The sequence below is a fragment of the Tamandua tetradactyla genome, chromosome 11 (assembly GCF_023851605.1).
Source record: "Tamandua tetradactyla isolate mTamTet1 chromosome 11, mTamTet1.pri, whole genome shotgun sequence".
NCBI classification, from domain to species: domain Eukaryota; kingdom Metazoa; phylum Chordata; class Mammalia; order Pilosa; family Myrmecophagidae; genus Tamandua; species Tamandua tetradactyla.
In genome coordinates, this window is record NC_135337.1 from 8,904,430 (window position 1) to 8,925,402 (window position 20,973).

Consider the following 20,973-nt stretch of genomic DNA (forward strand, 5'->3'; position numbering starts at 1 on the left):
CTGGCAAGTATAACATCATTAGAGGGCTTTTTTCTGGTTTATTTTTTTCAGCTCAAAAATTAGGAAAACCAGATTCCTTAAAGTTCACCCTGTGAATGTGTTTACTCATGGATGCTGAGAGGGTTATTTTTAAAAGTAGAAGAAACAGTCTTTCTTTAATAATTCATTATCTAAAAGCACACACTTAAAATAATTAGAAAAATATTACTTCCAAAGAAAGAAATAGACATACAGCTATTGTCTTCAGTTTTAAGAATGCTACCCAAGAAGCATTTAGTAAAATACCATGGAGGGAATTAACTCCATGTGGCAATATATATATATTCAGGAAACAAGGATATTAGTGGGCTGAAATAGAACCTTAATGTGAGGTTATTCCTTAATGTAAGGAAATTGTCAGTTTAATGAAAAGTTATTTCATTTTTGCAAATTACCAAATGCTTCTCTTGTATCAACATCAATATGTGAATTTGGAACAAAATTATACTATCTTTCTGCCTTTGTTTATTTCTTTAAGACTGAGGTATCCTGAAGCAATAGTACCCCTTGACAGCCAATATCTCTTCTCCCTAGAGAATCATGCTAATGATTTTCTCTTCCCTTTTCTTCTTTTGCTCCCTCACAGTTCATAGTGTCTGAAGCATGTTATGTCGTGAACTATATATGTATTCTTTAGAAGAAGAGAAGTCCCTTAATTTACCCTCCTCTACTTCCAACTCTTTTCACAATGAACTTTATTGGAATATTTCTTTTTCTTTCTGGGTTGTGAGACAAAAAAACCCTCAAACTTTATTAGTAAATATGAGAAGCGCTGATGACACAACAGTATCAATAGGAAAAGAAACCTGTAAGTAGACATTTTAATGTGGCTAATACAATGAAGAATCGGTTCTACTATTCTTAAAACTTTGAAATTCATAGAAGTTATTTTTCTGCTCTTTGGACATCCCAATCTGCGTCCTTATACCCATAAACCCTGTGTTAAAGAAAAGTAAACCTACTTGATTTCATGGTTTTTGTTTTAGTTAATTATGCTATAGCTTTCTACAATTATTACAGATGAACAGCATTTTAGCTTCTCTTGTGGTATGACATTGAGGAGTAGCTTAGGAACTTAACCATATGAGGTGAAAAAATACTCTAGAAGTTAGAGATTTACAGTGAAGAATAAAAATAAATCTGTCATTTCTGTTGACATGGTGTTGAACTATTAGTCAACAATCTGACTGCTCAGCCCTGAAAAAAACCACAGTCCTATTATATTGGAGAATTAGCCACTCTTAAATCATCTGATATTAAATTCTCGGTGACCTTTTGATAACAGGAAAAAATGTAGGTGCTTTATCTGTCTCGAACCCTACCATCTTTGACATTTATCAAGAATTTTGGCACTCTTAATTTCTGATTATTGGTGTGGTTCTTAGTCAAAAGTATTTTTACCACAAAATGCTATGAAAGAGTAGAAAAGTGGGCTCTTACACTGCTGTAGGAAATTCGTATAAGCTTAATAAGGGTGAGTTGGCTGATTCAAAAGCCTTTGAATTTTGCAGAAATTCTATGTCAAAAATTGTTTATAGAAGAATTAAAATTCTTCTTTAAAATTCACCTAAGGATGCAACATCAGGTAATTAATTATTTTAATGATTGGTACATGCATATAGTATAATACTGCTTTTCAAAACTTGTGTTGTTGAACTAAACACATTGAAAAGTGTTTCTGATTTTAAATGAAAAAACAGGCTGTAAGGCAAAATAGTATAATCCCATATTTCTGTTTATATATGAGTGTCCAAGAAGGAAGTCTGAGAGAATTTATACCAAAACATTAATAACTTACATGAGGATGATAGGATGACAGATAAATTTGATTTTCTATTCAAATATTTATATCTTCTAATTTTTCTATAATGAGCATATATAACTTGTTATTGTTTGAAACTTCACCACTTTGTTTTCTTTATTACAAGGTCATACATATTCATTGGAACAGCAGGGACATATGGAATGAGGATATTGTGTCCCCACCAAACCTCCAACCAATAGATAAAGTTTTATGCATACTTATCAGAATGTACCTTTTAAGTTTACTTGATTCATTTATCTGTTTTTCTTTCTTCCCCCAGAATCTAAGCTCCATGAAAGCAGGGGCCATGTCTGTTTTGTTTACTTCTTTCTCTCCAGACACTCAAATTTTGTTGAATGAAGGGCAAAAAAGTTTGGTGTGTATGTTTATTTTTCTTCTCCGCATGGGCAGGCACCGGGAATCGAACCCAGTTCCTCCAGCATGGCAGGCGAGAACTCTGCCTGCTAAGCCACTGTGGCCTGCCCCTGATAATACATTTAAAAAATAATTATCCAGTCTTATGTTGTGATTTTTAAAAATCTTAACTGCAAAAACAATCAAATAAAATTTGATAATTTAAGACATTGACTGTTGGGTCTTCTCTGGGCCTCATGATCCTAAAATCCTGCCTCTAATATGAATTTTTCTTATTGGCTGACAAAAATACTAAATACTCCTTTATGTTACTGCATTAATAAAAACTTCATGCGTAAATTGTAGGACTCATGAAGAAAGTTATCATAATTTGTACTTGGATAGTAAAAAGAAGGAAATGCAAGGAATGCATTGTGGTGCTTGGAAGTTGTATATAGACAAGAATAAATCTAAAATAATAAAGAATAAAAACAAGAATAAAATCTAAAATAGCAGATTTTTATTTTTTTATTTTTTATTTTTTGGCTTTTTAAAAGGGAAATTTAATAACTTACAAGTTTACAATTCTAAGCATATAAAAATGTCCAAGGCATCCAGGGAAAGATACCTTAATTCAAGGAAGGCTGATGGGTCAGGAACACCTCTGTCAGATGGGTAGTCACCTGGCTGGCATCTGCTGTTCCCTTTCTCCTGGACTCCATTGCTTTCAGCCTCTGTTCCTGGGGGTTCCTCACTTTAAAATAGCAGATTTTTGGAACTATTTTTTATCTTGGTTAGTGTATTAATTGCTAGTGAACTTTTTTATTTAAGTAGTAATTCACTAGTAACAATGTAAAACTGGAGATTTATGTTTTTATGCTCTGTCCCCTTAAAAGTGTACTTACTCCTGGAATGGGAGCCATAATCCTAGAAGTGAAAGATGCTAATTTGGGTCTGATACTTTGTTCTCATGTTTTGCTATTTGTTAGCTAAAGTAAAAATAGTTACAAGTTTCCTGAAATATTTTTTTAATAAACATTCAACACATATTTCATAATTTTTTCATGCAGGATTGAACTTCAAGCTGAATTATAAAGAAATATTTTCATTGAAGTTTGTGCTCATAGTTTGCAAACCAGTCTAAAAAAGTAAGTAGAAATTTTTTCCTTCCTTATTTTGAAAACTTGACTTAAAATGCAGATTATTCAATATATGCCAATATTATCTATTCTGTAAGTTTAAAAATGGCCTTTTAATTTTGAAAGAATTGTACTGTATGGAGGGAAAGAGATAAATCAAATATTAAAATTAACCCTCAATAGGGAAATGAGAACGTACAATTGAGAATTTCTATAGTTACTGGGACCATACTTTTTCCTTTTTCCCAATGTGCTAGTTTGAAACTGTTATGTACCCCACAAAGCCATCTTCTTTCAGTCCTAATCCAGTCTAATAGGACCAAATCCAAAGGTGATCTGATTAGATTGGCTCCATGGGGATTGGCCCGCTCAATCGTGGGTGTGACCCTTTTGATTAGATTACTTCCATCGAGATGTGGCATGCCAAATTGTGGGTGTAACCTTTAGATTAGATTGAAGTGTTATTTCACCTATTCAGGGTGGGTCTTGATTAGTTTATTGAAGGCCTTTGAAAGGAGAGACTTTTTTTATTGATATATATTATATATTCACATACCTTGTAATCATCCAAAGTGTACAATCAGTGATTCACAATATCATCATAAAGCTATACATTTATCATCACAGTAGGCTTTTTTTTCCTTTTTTGTGAAAAATAAACTATATACAAAAAAGCAAAAAATTTCAGAGCACAGCACAATTAGTTGTATAACAGAGTTCAGAGTTTGGTAAGGGTTGGAACCACAATTTTAGGTTTTTACTTTTAGCTGATCCAAAACACTGGAGACTAAAAGAAATATCAGTATAATGATTCAGCAATCCTACTCATTTGTCAATACCTACCTACCCTGTATAACTCTATCACCTCTGATCTTTCTCCCACTCTTTAGGGGTATTTGGGCTATGCCCATTCTAACTTCTTCATGTTAGAAGGGGCTGTCGATAATATGGAATAGGAGATGGAACTAGCTGATGTTTTAGAGAGTCTGGCCTCTCTGCATTTCAAGACTTATCAGTTCGGAGACCCATCTAGAGATTGTAGGTTTCTGGAAAGTTATGTTAGTGCATGGAACCTAAAAGAGGGAGACATTTTGAAGAAAACTTAGATGCAGACGTTTGGAGATGCTTGGGGTGCCAACAGAGAGCAGAAGCCTAGATATGGACATTTGGCCATGTAGAACCTAGCAGACATTGCTGGATGCCTTCCCATGAGATACTAAGCAAGCCAGAACCTGGAGAGAGTTGATACAGAGAAACTAAGTGAGGGCCCACAGATGTTTGGAAAGGAACCCACTGGAATCAGAAACACAAGCAACAAACCAGAGCAAGTACCTCAGATGCCAGCCATGTGCCTTCCCAGCTGGCAGTGAAATCCGGACACCATTTGGTCTTCAGAGTGAAGGTATCTTTCTCTGGATGCCTTAGTTTTTAAGGCATTAGAACTGTAAACTTGTAATTTAATAAATTTCCTTTATAAAAGACATTCCATTTTTTGGTATATTGCATTCTGGCAGCTTTAGCAAACTAAAACACCCAACTTATATAAAAACATGTGTTTTAGTTTGTAAGCTACTGGAATGTGATACACCAGAAACGGAATGGTTTTTAAAAAGGAAAATTTATTAAATTGCAAGGTTACAGTTCCAAGGCTGTGAAAATGTCCAAATTAAAGCAAGACTGTAAATATGTCCACATTAAGGCACCAGGGAAAGATACCTTGGTTCAAGAAGGCCGATGATGTTTGGGATTTTTCTCTCAGCTGGAAAGGTACATGGTTACATCTGCTAGCTTTCTCTTCAGGCTTCTTCAGTGGCTTCCCTGGGGCTCTGTCGGTTCTGATGGCTCTCCAGCTTTTTTCCAGAATGATTCCCTCTTAAAAGGCTCCAGTAAGCAACCCACCTTGAATGGTTGGAGATGTATCTCCATGGAAACCAACTTTTTTTTTTTACATGGGCAGGCACCAGGAATCGAACCCGGGTCCTCTAGCATGGCAGGCGAACATTCTTGCCTGCTGAGCCACCATGACCCACCCGGAAACCATCTTTAATCAAAGATTACCACCCACAGTTGGGGGGTCACATCTCCATGGAAACGGTAAAAAAGATACCACCCAGCAATATTGAATGAGGATTAAAGGAAATGGCTTTTCTGGGGTACACGACAAATTCAAACCAACATATCATGCTTATTTATATGAATAGATACTGTTGTTATTGTTATTGTGTTACAAGGAGAATTGAGTATTTGCTGCAGATTCAGATTACTGAATATGACATTGTATGTGTGTATATGTTTATATATATAGTAACTACCTTAAGTTTGGGTGTTAGTTTGTCTGTTTGCAAATATGATCAGTTTCATCAGTTCTCTACACTGTTATGAAACTTATAATACTGCTACTCTTCCCCAATACCTACAAGAAGATTAGGTTTGACATTGGTAAAATTGTGATAACCACAGCAACATCATAGAATTCTGTTGAGTAGTAAACAAAGTCAGGATGAATGAATTGAATTTATACATCAATATATGTCCAGTTAAGTGGAAATATAAGTGAAGATCAGTTCTTACTTTCTGTGAAGTTTTGGGCATACTACATTTTCTTAAGGAATTTAGTTGAAGTTGAGAATAGATAGCCAGAATTTGTCATTTCTTTATCATTCATTGGAATAGCTTGCCTGGCTTTTTCATGGTCAAAGTAGTACTAACCCCTGATTGATAGACCGATGTTGAGGAAGCCCTGTAGGACAACTTAAACCTGTTTCACCAGCCAGGCCAGGAAAATTTATAATGCATGTCAGTTGGTGATGGTTCGTTTTTTTTTTTTTTTTCACATGAGCAGGCACTGGGAATCGAACCTGGGTCTCTGGCATGGCAGGTGAGAGCTCTGCCTGCTGAGCCACCACAGCCTGCCCTGGTGATGGTTCTTAATTCCATTCTTTGGAGATCTTTCTTAAGACTTTCCGTGTCTGCATGTCTCCATGTCAATTTGTATTTCTGCCTTTTCAATAAAAATTCCAGCCTTCAGAGGCTTTCCTCAGTTGAGCAAAAGATAGCTGGACTAATGTTTAGTAAAGATTTTTCACAAAAAAGCTGCCATTCATAAGGTAGTAAAATGTCATACTTGAACAATTTGTAGATAAAACTGCTCTGAACAGAGCGAATGTGTCAGAAAGTCTGGAAATTAGAGGGCAGTAATTGTTTATGTTGGCAAAACCCTTTCCCTCAATGTCCAACACTCATGTCTATCTTATTTTAGGTAGTGAAAGGGCCCTGACATCTAACACCATCATTCCATCAAATAGCCTTTAGAATATGATAAATTTTTTTGAAACATGGCAGGCCTTTTCTAGATTGTAGTAGAAATTAGGGTACTTACAAATATTAGATTTCATCAGTTTTGTGGGGCTCCTGACAAGTATGGATTGTGAACTTGCTTGTTGGAAAAAATTTTGAACAAATTCTTTGTTTGGGGTAGAGAATATTCTCCAAGGATACATATAGTATGTTGTATTACAACAAAATATGAGAAGAACTATAGGAAATAACCCTGAGAGAGACCAAAGGATCCTTAAAGGAAAGGAAATTCTTGGTTACTTTGTTCTATTATAGAGTTATTGCATGGTCTTTTAATTTTTAACTGACTGAAAGAGCAAAGTTGACGTCCTTGGTCAAAATTGTTTTAATAAATGAGTGGTTATATAAAGATTTTAAAAATTTAATCAAAGTATAAAAATACACACACACACACACACACACATATAGTTTAAATAGACCTTAAATGACTTAAATGAAAAATAGTAGTCCATTCTGTACCATCTCCTGCCTCACTTTCTATATACAAATGCCCAAGCTTTTTCTGTAATTAATACATCAGTTACACACGAAAGTTACCTGTAGAATTTTAATTGCCTTACTCCAAGAGATTCAGTCATTTGAATTCACTGATATGATACGCAATCTGAATAAATCAGTAGTTATCAAGTTAGACATTTGTGTGATTAAATTGAGTTATGGTTTAAAACAACAGCCATTCTCAAAGTTTAGATTGTGGACCCTTTAGGGGACCTCAAGACCCTCTTGAGGAGGGAGTCCTAAGCTTCCAAATGGTTAAGTGGTCATTAAGAAGCTATCACCAGGTATTGGCATAAAGATAGATATATCGACCAATGGAATCGAATAGAGTGCTCAGATATAGACCCTCTCATCTATGGACATTTGATCTTTGATAAGGCAGTCAAGCCAACTCACCTGGGACAGAGCGGTCTCTTCAATAAATGGTGCCTAGAGAACTGGATATCCATATGCAAAAGAATGAAAGAAGACCCATCTCTCACACCCTATACAAAAGTTAACTCAAAATGGATCAAAGATCTAAACATTAGGTCTAAGACCATAAAACAGATAGAGGAAAATGTTGGGAGATATCTTATGGATCTTACAACTGGAGGTGGTTTTATGGACCTTAAACCTAAAGCAAGAGCACTGAAGAAGGAAATAAATAAATGGGAACTCCTCAAAATTAAACACTTTTGTGCATCAAAGAACTTCATCAAGAAAGTAGAAAGACAGCCTTCACAATGGGAGACAATATTTGGAAATGATATATCAGATGAAGGTCTAGTATCCAGAATTTATAAAGAGATTGTTCATCTCAACAACAAAAAGACAGCCAACCCAATTACAAAATGGGAAAAAGACTTGAACAGACACCTATCAGAAGAGGAAATACAAATGGCCAAAAGGCACATGAAGAGATGCTCAATGTCCCTGGCCATTAGAGAAATGCAAATCAAAACCACAATGAGATATCATCTCACACCCACCAGAATGGCCATTATCAACAAAACAGAAAATGACAAGTGCTGGAGAGGATGCGGAGAAAGAGGCACACTTATCCACTGTTGGTGGGAATGTCAAATGGTGCAACCACTGTGGAAGGCAGTTTGGCAGTTCCTCAAAAAGCTGAATATAGAATTGCCATACAACCCAGCAATACCATTGCTGGGAATATACTCAAAGGACTTAAGGGCAAAGACACAAACGGACATTTGCACACCAGTGTTTATAGCAGCGTTATTTACAATTGCAAAGAGATGAAAACAGCCGAAATCTCCATCAACAGAAGAGTGGCTAAACAAACTGTGGTATATACATACGATGGAATACTATGCAGCTTTAAGACAGGATAAACTTATGAAGCATGTAATAACATGGATGGACCTAGAGAACATTATGCTGAGTGAGTCTAGCCAAAAACTAAAGGACAAATACTGTATGGTTCCACTGATGTGAACAGACATTCGAGAATAAATTTGGAATATGTCCTTGATAACAGAGTCCAGCAGGAGGTAGAAACAGGGTAAGATAATGGCCAATTGGAGTTGAAGGGATACAGACGGTGTAACAGGACTAGATACAAAAACTCAAAAATGGACAGCACAATAATACCTAATTGTAAAGTAATCATGTTAAAACACTGAATGAAGCTGCATCTGAGCTATAGGTTTTTGTTTTGTTTTGTTTTGTTTTGTTTTGATTTTACTATTATTACTTTTATTTTTTTCTCTATATTAACATTCTGTATCTTTTTCGGTTATGTTGCTAGTTCTTCTAAACCAATGCATATGTACTAAGAAATGATGATCATGCATCTATGTGATGATGTTAAGAATTAATGATTGCATATGTAGAATGGTATGATCTCTAAATGTTGGGTTAATTTCTTTTTTTCCGTTAATTAAAAAAAAAAAAAAGAGAAGGGATAATTGGAGCTGAAGGGATACAGACTGTACAACGGGACTGGATATAAAAACTCAGAAATGGACAGTACAATACTACCCAATTGTAATGCAATTATGTTAAAACACTGAATGAAGCTGCATGTGAGGTATAGGTTTTTTGTTTTTGTTTTTGTTTTTGTTTTTCTTTTCTTTCTATTATTGTTTTAATTCTTATTCTGTTGTCTTTTTATTTCTTTTTCTAAATCGATGCAAATGTACTAAGAAATGATGAATATGCAACTATGTGATGTTATTAAGAATTACTGATTGTACATGTAGATTGGAATGATTTCTAATTGTTTTGTTAATTCTTTTTTTAATTAATAAAAGAAAAAAAAAAAGAAGCTATCACCAAGTTTTAGTGTAGTATTAAAGAAGAAGTTACACAGTTATCTGAAAAGACTAATAAAATACTCAAACTATGTAAGGTCATGTTAGACCAAAATCTTTTAGATCTGCTGTCTTAAAAAAGAAATTAATTTTTTATATATTGGTAGGTTTGTCTACCCATGCAAAGAACAAAATCCTAGAAATTCTTGGTAACTAAAGCATTGATATTATTAGAGATTATAAATGAGTTTAATAAAAGCAAGATTTAGAATCAGTTTTCATATATTCTGAAACCAGAGTTAAAATGCTTATTTAAACATTCGAGATAGCAAGTTAAGTTCTCTTCGAGGATAATTAACTTGTAATGTAAATAGATTTTGCCCTGAGTGATAGGGGATGTGCTCAGATAGTTGGAAATTTGTAGAACTGGGTTTATATATTTTTTAGTTCTTTATATGCCCATTTGAGCAAAATTATGCATTTCACAACTCTTGAGTATTTGGCTAGCCAGTACACTAGTTATAGTTCCCCTCTAATGGGTGTTTTCTGTTTGGTGTTATTATTTTGGTTTCCTCAGTGTGTTGTTTCAAAGTGAAAAGAAGGCAAGCTCTCTCTCTGAGTCAACACGACAAGCAAACTCACTGCCCTCCACCTCTCTACGTGGGGCATGACTTGACTCCCAGGGGTGTGGACCTTCCTGACAACATGGAATAGAATTCCTAGAATGAGCGGGGACTCTGCATCAACGGATTGTTTTATTTCTTTTTCTGAAATGATGCATATGTTCTAAGAAATGATCATGATAATGAATATACAACCATGTGATAAAAAAGAATGTTCATATTCTATGCTGATTGGTTTTATTAATAAAAATTAAAAAAAAAAAGGCAGGTGAGATTCCCTAGACCTTGAATCTTGGAGGTTACCTTGAGACAGGTGGTTCTGAAAGCCACAAATCTCAACCAGTTATAGAGAGTTATGTAGGAGTTAGTTTAGTAACAAGAGTGCCAATAAATTAGTCTGTCTGGATTTGAATGTTTACATATGAACTTGAAACCCAAAACTGGTCTATATTTTAACAACAAATTCTTTTTTTTTAAAATTTTTATTGATGCAACAGCGTACAAGCACCTACATTCCTAACATAAAACATTCCATACATGGTATACAATCAGTGGCTCACAATATCATCAATAGTTGTATATTCATAACCATGATAATTTTTTAGAACATTTATATTACTCCAGAAAAAGAAATTAAAAAAAAAAGAAAAATCTCATACATACCATACCCCTCTCCCTCTCATTGACCACTAGTATTTCCATCTATCCAATATATATATTTTAATTTTAACATTTGTTCCCCCTATTGTTTGTTTATTTAACAAATTCTTTTAGGGTTACTGATTTTAGATACTCTCTGCTACTTTTAAGTTCACAAGATGGTCATTGTCATTTTAGGAAATCAGAGTGGCTTTTTTTTAAATGTTATTGGAGAAAAAGTAGAGAACATAATGAATACTGTTTCCGTAGTATTTTGTAACTCTTCTTTCTGGAGTGTAGGAAGGTTGGGGAGTGTAGAGCACAATTTTGGCTTTCTAGGCATAGTGAAAGATCCAGGGAGAGAACTATGACTTAAGCATGACCCATGAGAGTTTATACCTGGCTGTAAGAAAAATCTTAGCATCTTTTAGATCAGGGTTAGGCAGGCTTTTTCTGTAAATGGCCAATGGTAAATATTTTAGACTTTTCAAGCCACATTTATTTTATTTTATTTTTTTTTGCACAATATAAACAATGAACTCTTGTAAATGATAAACTGTAGTACCATTATTAAAATATTCTTTCATGAATTGTAACAATGTACCACACTAATGCAAGGTGTTAGTAATAGGGTGGTATATGGAAACTCTGTATTTTGTGCATGATTTCTCTTTAAACCCACAATTTCTCTAATACAAAAAGGACAGACAAAGCACAAAGGAAAGAATAAATGGTGGGGGGAGGGCACTTCTAGGGTGCTTAGGAGTATGACCCCATGAAAGGGTGATGGGAAAGGAAGCAAATATCAGAAGGCAGAGTCCAGATCCATGAAGAACAATGGACTGAGGAGAAGGCTCATACTTGTGCCCAGGGAAGAAATATTTCTGTCCTCTAGGCAGGGGGACCTGGCAACATATGCCCTGAGAGTTATTATAAACCAGAGATTGTTGCTTACTTCTTCCCCTTTTTCAATGGAAGGGTTACGATATTGTTTTCTGTTTCTGTTACATCATTGTGGTTTAGATATGTTTTGGGGGGATGCGACTTATCTTTTTAATTTCTTGATCTCTTGATCAAGGCAATGCACATCCAGAACTGATTTAGATCAAAAGATCCTGGGCTTTGAACTTGATTCTGAGGTTAGGGAGACTTTTGGGGATAATAGGATGAGAGAGAATATATTTTGCACATAAGAAGGATGTGAATAATTATGACCAAGAGAGAGAGAGAATTAGTAAGATTATTATTAGCCCCAACTAAAAAAAAAATGAGAAATTGTAGGTTTACAGAAATTTCATGCAAAAAGTAGAGTTCCGATATACCCTTTCTTTTTTAATTTTAAAATATATTATTGAAAAACTCTTATGTTTTAAAATTTACAGAAATATTCTGTATAAAAATAACTATATAATGAAGTAGAATGTAAAATTTGCATGAAACTTTTGAACTGATAAACTTTGAAAAATTCCTTCAAACATACGTAGATATATATATGTATTTTTTTTTACTTTTTAAAAACTTTTTATTGTATTCTATAACATAAATACAAAGCAAAGAAAAAAGCAATAGTTTTCAAAGCACTCTTCAACAAATATTATAGGACAGATCCCAGAGCTTGTCATGGTACAGCCTCATTACTTATACATTTTAATATTTAATCCCTTCTGGGACTTCTTTTGTGTGTGTGTGTGTGTGTGTGTGTGTGTGCGCATGTGTGTGTGTGCACGCGTGCGTGTGTGCGTGCATATGATGAGGCAGAGATCTAAATTGTTTAACTGGATATTGTTTCAATTCAATTAATATGCCATATATACCTAGGTTTATTTTTGAACTTTCTATTGTGTTCTTTTGTATCTATTTATTACTGTCCAAGTACCACATTCTCGTTTACTTTAGTTTCATAATGTTTTTAAAAATTTATTAAAAAATTAACAAATGAATTAAAACATTAACATATATAGTCAATAATTCACAATATCATCACTTAGTTGCATATTTATCATTTCTTAGAACTTTTGCATCAAGTCAGAAAAAGAAATAAAAAGACAATAGAAAAAGAAATAAAATGAAAACAGAAAGAAAAAAGATTATACGTACCATACCCCTTATCCCTCGCTTTCATTGATCACTAGCATTTCAAACTAAATTTATTTTAACATTTGTTCCCCCTATTTCTTTTATTCCATATGTTCTACTCATCTGTTGACAAGGTAGATAAAAGGAGCATCAGACACAAGGTTTTCAAAATCACACAGTCACATTGTGAAAGCTATACGTAGATATTTTTAAACAAATGTATAAATGGAATGACATACATTCTTTTTCAGTCAGGGGAGGCTTTTTAATTTTTTATTTATTGGCTTTCAAAGTGGTTGTAATTTTTTTTAAACTTATTTTAAACTTTTTTTTATTGTATAGTATCACATTTATACAAAGGAAAGAAATGAAAAAAGCAATGGTTTTCAAAGCGCTCTTCAAAAAGTGGTTACAAGAAGAGTAGAACATATGGAATAAAAATAAATAATAGGGGGAAAAATGTTAAAATAAATTTAGTTTGAAATGCTAGTGGGTAAATGAAAGCGAGGGGTAAGGGATATGGTATGTATAATCTTTTTTTTCTCTGTTATTGTTTTATTTCTTTTTCTGTTGTCTTTTTATTTCTTTTTCTAAATCGATGCAAATGTTCTAAGAAATGATGAATATGCAACTATGTGATGATATTAAGAATTACTGATTGTATATGTAGAATGGAATGATATCTTAATGTTAAATTTTTTTTAATTAAAAAAAAAAAAAAAGTGGTTACAGGATAGATCCCAGAGTTTGTCATGGCCTACCGTATGATCCTCTCAGATTTTTCCTTACTCTAGCTACTCCAGAATACAGAAGGCTAGAGGGCTTAAGTATTACTTTTTTATCATCACAGTCGACTTTTTTTTTTTGTAAACAATAACATATACAAAAAAGCTATAAATTTCAAAGCACAGCACCACTGTTAGTTGTACAACATATTTCAGACTTGACATAGGTTACAATTTCACAATTTTAGGTTTTTACTTCTAGCTGCTCTAAAATACTGGAGAGTAAAAAGGATATCAATTTAATGATTCAGCATTCATATTCATTTATTAAATCCTATCTTCTCTATGTAACTCCACCATCACCTTTGATCTTTCCATACCTTTCATTGCAGTGGTTTGAGCTATGGCAATTCTAAATTTTGATATTGGAAGGGTCCGTCACTAATATGGGGTAGGGAGATGGAACTATCTGATGTTCTGGAGAAGCTGGGCTAGGTTTCAGGACTTTCTGGACCAGGGACCCATCTGGAGGTTGTAGATTTCTGGAAAGTTACTCTAGTGCCTGAAACCCACGTGGAATCTTATAAATTGCCCTAGGTGTTCTTTAGGATTGGTTGGAATGGTTCTGGTTGGGTTTGGCAGGTTATGGTAGGTAGCAATGTCTAACTGCAACTTGCGTACGAATAACCTCCAGAGTAGCCTCTAGACTCTGTTTGAACTCTCTCTGCCACTGATACTTTATTAGCTACACTTCTTTTCCCCCATTTGATCAGGATGGAATTGTTGATCCCATGGTTCCAGATCTGAATTCATCCCTAGGAGTCCTCTCCCACGTCGCCAGGGAGACTTTCACCCTTGGATATTATGTCCCACATGGGGGGAGGGCATTGATTTCACTTGCAGAGTTGGGCTTACAGAGACTGAGGCCACATCTAAGCAACAACAGAGGTCATCCAGAAATAACTCTTAGGCATGCCTTATAGGTAGTATAAGCTTCTATGCTACCTACTACATAAGTGTCACAAGAGTAAGCTTCATGATTGAGGGCATGTTCAGGCCACATTTAACTATGTAACTCTGCTATTGTAAGGCAAGAGCAGCCATAGACGGTACCTAAATGAATGAATGTGGCTGCGTTTTAATAACATTTTATTTACAGAAACAAGTTTCCCCTGTTATAGATAGAAAACCACTGGAATATAGAAATGTAGGCCCCACTTTGTAAGGAAAATCATCTTGAAACTACCTCAGAGGAAAATACAACTATAAGTCTGAGAGAAAGAGCTCTGAAGATACTTTTGACTTTTCTGGATTAATTAACTAGCACAGCTTCTCAGACTTATGAAAAAAGGAGACATCAGAAAATCCAGAAGGTGATTGTTGTCATCACTATCATTGTCAAGAAAAGTTAGGGTCATTGTTCTTCTTTGACCTTTACAGGTAAATTGTAGTAGGTTCTTATCTTCCTATCCTCCCCTCCCCCCCCCTTTTTAATCTTTCCATGAGTTTTAGTCAACCACTAGGAAGTCATGAATAATAAAGTTCTGGTTTGCTAGCTGCCGGAATACAATATACCAGAAACGGAATAGCTTTCAAATAGGGGAATTTAATAAGTTGCTAGTTTATAATTCTAAGGCCAAGAAAATGTTCCAGTTAAAACAAGTTTGTAGAAATGTCCAATCAAAGGCATCCAGGGAAAGATACCTTGGTTCAAGAAGGCCGATGAAGTTCTGGTTTTCTTTCTCAAGAGGGAAGGGTACATGGCGAACACAGAGTTTCTCTCATCTGGAAGGGCACATGGTGAACACAATCAGGGTTTCTCTCTCATCTGGAAGGGTACATGGCGAACACAGCACCATCTGCTAGCTTCTTTTCCTAGCATCCTGTTTCATGAAGCCCCCCAGGAGGCATTTTCCTTCTTCATCTCCAAAGTCGCTGGCTGGTGAACTCTGCTTCTCGTGGCTATGTGGTTCTGCTCTGCTCTCTCTGAATCTCTCATTCTCCAAATGTTTCCTCTTTTATAGGACTTCAGAAACTAATCAAGACCCACCCAAATGGGTGGAGACATGTTGTCACCTGGATTAATTTAACAACCACTGTCTATTACATCACATCTCTAGGGAGATGGTCTAATTACAATTTCAAACGTACAATGCTGAATAGGGATTAGAAGAAATGTCTGCCTTTACAAAATGGGATTAGGATTAAAACATGACTCTTCTAGGGTCCATACATCATTTCAAACCAGCACAACTACTGGGCACATTGGTAGGATTAAAATCTTAAACTCCAATCCCGTTCAGCCTCTGGACTTTAGAATACCAAAAAAAAAAAAAAGAAAAAAAAATGTATATGCTCCCTTTTCTGTAAAAGGCTCTGTGAATACTGCCAAAGGGGCCTGTAAACATTCTACCAGTTTATAAGGAAATGGTATGTTTAAATGATGTTAATCCTGACATTTTTTTCTTACATACCATTAGAATTTTACGTTAACAGGGACAGCTATTTGTCAGATGGGGCAGAATTGTGTTGAGTCCATATGTGATTTTTTGAGATGTTCATTTTATTTTATTTTTCTGTAAAAAAACTTGGTCATTCTTATTTCTTACATTTACCTCATCTCCTGATTATTTTTACAGCTTTTGAAACTTTTAAATCTAGCTTTGGCACTGTGGAATAAGATATAATTAGAAGATTTTACCAATAACTTGATGAGACAAGTCTTAGTGACTAAAAATTGTAACTACGTAGGTTAATTGGAACAAATCATAGCTGGCATTTACGCTCAAAGTTTAATCACATCCAGCACGTATTAGCTGCTCCTGTTGGAGCTTGATGTGTTAAAAATCTCTACTGTTTATGTGTGAGTGTCTCTGTGTGTATAAATATTTTGAGATGAATTAATCTCTTTAGTGATTCTTAGACTGAAAATTTTCAAGTGTATTTTTCTTTAATCAGAACTTAGATATAGGAAAAATTTGTGAAATTAGTGCCTGGAGCATTTCTACTTAATATAATTTTAGATTCCAGACTGTTTCTTTTGGCAGAATTGAGCTGTTAAATAGCTTTTGTATTATATTCATTTCAGTAGAAACTTCAAGAAACATCAACTTGTTAATATTTTTATCCTGCCCAAATTATAAGTAAGTGAAATGCTCTGGACAAAGATCTTTAATTTTTCAAATGGGGTTATATATATTTTTTCTTTTTTAAAATTTTTAAACATTTTTAAAATTGTAAAGTATAACATATACACAAAAAAGCAATAAATATCAAAGTATGTTTTAACAAGTAGTTATAGAACAGAGTTTTAAGTATGATAGGGGTTACAGTTCTGCAATTTCAGGTGTCTCCTTCTAGCTACTCCAACGCACTGGACACTAAAAAGACATATCAATGCAATGATTCAGTAGTCATACTCATTTGTTAAATCCTATCATCTCTTTTACAATTCCTCCTCCTTTGATTCTCCTCCCAGTCTTTAGGGATATTTGGGTTATGCCAATTCTAACTTTTTTCTTCATGTTGAAAGGGGTGTCAACCATATAGAGTAGGGGGATGAAACTGGTCGATACTCTTTTTTTCTATTTATTTATTTATTTTATTTTAACATTTGTTCCCCCTATTATTTATTTTTATTCCATATGTTCCTCTCATCTGTTGAAAAGGTAGATAAAAGGAGCATCAGACACAAGGTTCTCACATTCACAGAGTCACATTGTGAAAGCTATATCATTATACAATCATCATCAAGAAATATGGCTACTGGAACACAGCTCTACATTTTCAGGCAGTTCCCTCCAGCCTCTCCATTACATCTTGGATAACAAGGTGATATCTACTTAATGCATAATAATAACCTCCAGGATAACCTCTCGACTCTGTTTGGAATCTCTCAGCCATTGACACTTTGTCTCATTTCACTCTTCCCCCTTTTGGTCAAGAAGGTTTTCTCAATCCCTTGATGCTGGGTCTCAGCTCATTCTAGAGTTTTTCTCTATCCCTTGATGCTGAATCTCAGCTCATTCCAAGATCTCTGTCCCACGCTGCCAGGAAGATCCACACCCCTTGTAGTCATGTCCCACATAGACAGGGGGAGGGTGGTGAGTCTGCTTGCTGTGTTGGCTGGAGAGAGAGGCCACATCTGAGCAACAAAAGAGGTTCTCTTGGGGGTGACTCTTAGGCCTAATTTTAAATAGGCTTGGCCTGTCCTTTGTGGGGTTAAGTTTCATATGAACAAACCCCAAGACTAGGGGCTCAGCCTATAGCTTTGGTTGTCCACACTGCTTGTGAGAATATCAAGAATTCAACTTAGGGAAGTTGAGTTTTCCCCCATTCTCACCATTCCCCAAAGGGGACTTTGCAAATACTTTTCTACTCACTGATCAAATCACTCTGGGATTCATCAGAGCATCACTTGGACAAACCAACAAACTCTCATGTCCTATACAAAGTTCCATGTACGTAAGGTGTTCAATCAACTATTTACATAAGTTATATTAGAAGATGCACTAGTCAAAGTATAGATTTGTACCAAATAAACATTTTTTGCTTTAGTCTCACACATTAGTTGAAATTTTAAAATATTAAGTACCATCTGTTTTCAGCACACTGCAGTAATGACATTCTTTTGTTCTTCCTCATGCAAAAATATTTTTTAAATTTGTACATTTAGTCACTATCATTATACACTCTAGGCATTCCTAGATTACACCATCTCAATCTTTATTGTCTATCTTACTTTGTGATTTCATTTATGCCCCAGCCCTCCTCCCTCTATCATTCTCACATGCAGCTTCATTCAGTGTTTTAACATAATTGTGTTACAGTTAGGTAATATTGTGCTGTCCATTTCTGAGTTTTTATATTCTGTCCTGTTGCACAATCTGTATTCCTTCAGCTCCAATAACCCAATATCTTACCCTGTTTCTATCTCCTGATAGTTTCTGTTACCAAGGAAATATTCCAAGTTTATTCACTAATGTCACTTCGTATCAGGGAGACCATACAGTATTTGTCCTTTTGTTTCTGGCTAATCACACTCAGCATAAGGGCCAGTCATGTTGTTACATACTTCATAACTTTATTCTGTCTTACAGCTGCATAATATTCCATCTTATGTAAATGTCACAGTTTGTTTAGTCAACTGTCTGTTGATGGACATTTTGGCTGTTTCCATCTCTTGGTAATTGTTAATAATGCTGCTATAAACATTGGTGTGTAAATGTCCATTTGTGTCCTTGGCCTCATGTCCTTTGAGTAGACACAGCATATAGACAGGTCCTGTTTTTTAATCCATTCTGCCAGACTATGTCTTTTGATTGGAGAGTTTAATCCATTAACATTCAGTGTTATTATTGCATGGGTAGTAGTTTCTTCTACTATTTTGCCTTCTGGATTTTATATGTCATATCTAATTTTCCTTCTTTTTACCTTTACTCATAGTTTTCCTTTCTACACTCTTCTCCACACCTCTCTCTTCTGCCTTCGTATCTGTCTCTAGTGTTCCCTTTAGTATTTCTTGCAGAGCTGGTCTCTTGGTCACAAATTCTCTCAGTGATTTTTTTGTCTGAAAATGGAATTGTTGATCCCATGGTGGTAGGTCTGGCTTTATCCCTAGGAGTCATCTCCTGTGTTGCCTGGGAGACTTTCACTCCTGGGAATCTTGTCCCACGTGGGTGGGAGGGCAATAATTTCACTTACAGAGTTGGACTTAGAGAGACTGAGGTCACATATGAGCAATAAAAGAGGCCTTCCAGAAGTAACTCTTAGGCATGCCTATAGGTAGTCTAAGCATCTATGCTTCCTACATAAGGTTCACAAGAGTAAGCCTCAGGATCGAGGGCATGGCCTATTGATTGGGCTGTCCCTAAAGTTTGACACAGTATCAGGGGATTCCCTGATGGTAAGGTTTAATAGTTCCATATTCTTTCTCCCCGTCCCTCAGGGGACTTTGCCAATAGTTTTTTATTGTATCTTTAATATAGTCTAGGTTGTTACCAGGCATTACAATAATCCATACAGGATTAAAGGTCATCTTTCTTATTCTGTGCTCCCTGTTTCAATTGTTCAAATGCGCTGTACAGAGAGGTTGAATTAGATTATGTTCTACAGAAAATTTCAATACCAGAACAAATAGACCTTTCTTCCATTGGTCTCAAAGAGTATGTGTGGTTCTAAAATATAGACACTGTCTTCCTTACCCCTGTGTTCTGAATTACTTTAACCCCAACCTGTTTGGCTTTTTCTTATCTCTACATATCAAGTTATATATATATAAAGCAGTCTCTCAGAATCCAAAAATAATAATCACCACTCTGGAGTTAATGTTTCTGCCCTAAAAGCTTACAATCTAGGCCCCTGTTTTCTTGTAAGCATTTTGTAAAGGTGACCATACATACCATTCTTGTTCTTTTGTTTCTGGCTTATTTTGTCTCACCAAATGTCCCACATGTTCATTCACATCATCATATGCCTCACAACTTTGTTCCTTTTTGTAACAGTACAACCTTCGTTCATAAGTATACATCATCGTTCGCCAATCTTTTTCTCTGTCAGTGCATCCTTCAGCCACCTGCATTCACCAGGCATCATGTACAAGGCCTAAAGTCCACAGTACATCAACATTCTCAATTTTAGATAATTTCATTGTTCTCAAGAGAAAGAAAACCAGTAAACACACTCTCGTCAAATAGGAAATCTAAACTTCCTCTTAACTCTTGTCCCTAACTCCATTATTTACCTCTGCTGTTGCTGTGGTAGTGCTGGTGGTTTCCTTTTGAACATATTATGCAATAGCAGTTTTCCCCTTGTACCCTGGATTTAGGCAGTCTTTGTTAAAGAATCATATCTTTGAAATGATTCTTGTGAGAACTAATTTATATTTCTAGTGTTATTCACTGGGACACATAGGTCTATACAACCCCTTTCAATCCTGTTCATCTTCAACATGGTAATATTATTTATAGACCCATTAGAGAATCACCTACGCTCCTATCTATTCCTTTACATTGGAGTTCAACCTCATTAGCTAACGGTTCACCCATCTCTAGCTTCTGTGTATCTCTTTCTGTATTATAAGTCTCTGATTATACCTTTATGCTGGTCATAAAAGTGGAATGATACAGTATCCTTTTGTGTCTGGCTAATTTCACACAGCATTATGTCGGCAAGGCTTATCCATCTTGTCATGTCATTTTTTTCTTACTGCTGCATAATATTCCATTATATGTATATACCACATTTTGTTGATCTGCTCATCTGTTGATGGGCATTTAGTTTGTTTCCATCTTTTGGCGATTGTGAGTAATACTGCTATGAACATTGGTGTGCAAATGTCTGTGTTGTTGCTTTCAGCTCTTCTGGGCTGAAAGTAGTGCTATCACTGGGGTTATAGGGCAACTTGATGTTTAGTTTCCTAAGAAACATCATTATAGTGGGTATATCATTATACATTCCCAC

The 20,973-nt window shown here is 35.2% G+C and overlaps 1 protein-coding gene across 2 annotated transcripts in view; it reads left to right on the forward strand.

Annotated features, from left to right (window-relative positions):
- LOC143649839 (monocarboxylate transporter 1) overlaps window positions 1-20,973 on the forward strand; it is a 70,042-nt gene that overhangs the window by 27,685 nt on the left and 21,384 nt on the right. For both annotated transcript variants that reach the window (XM_077119864.1, XM_077119863.1), the window contains exon 2: window positions 3,268-3,345. The gene's annotated coding sequence lies outside the window, so the exon portion shown is untranslated. The remainder of the gene's footprint in view (window positions 1-3,267; window positions 3,346-20,973) is intronic.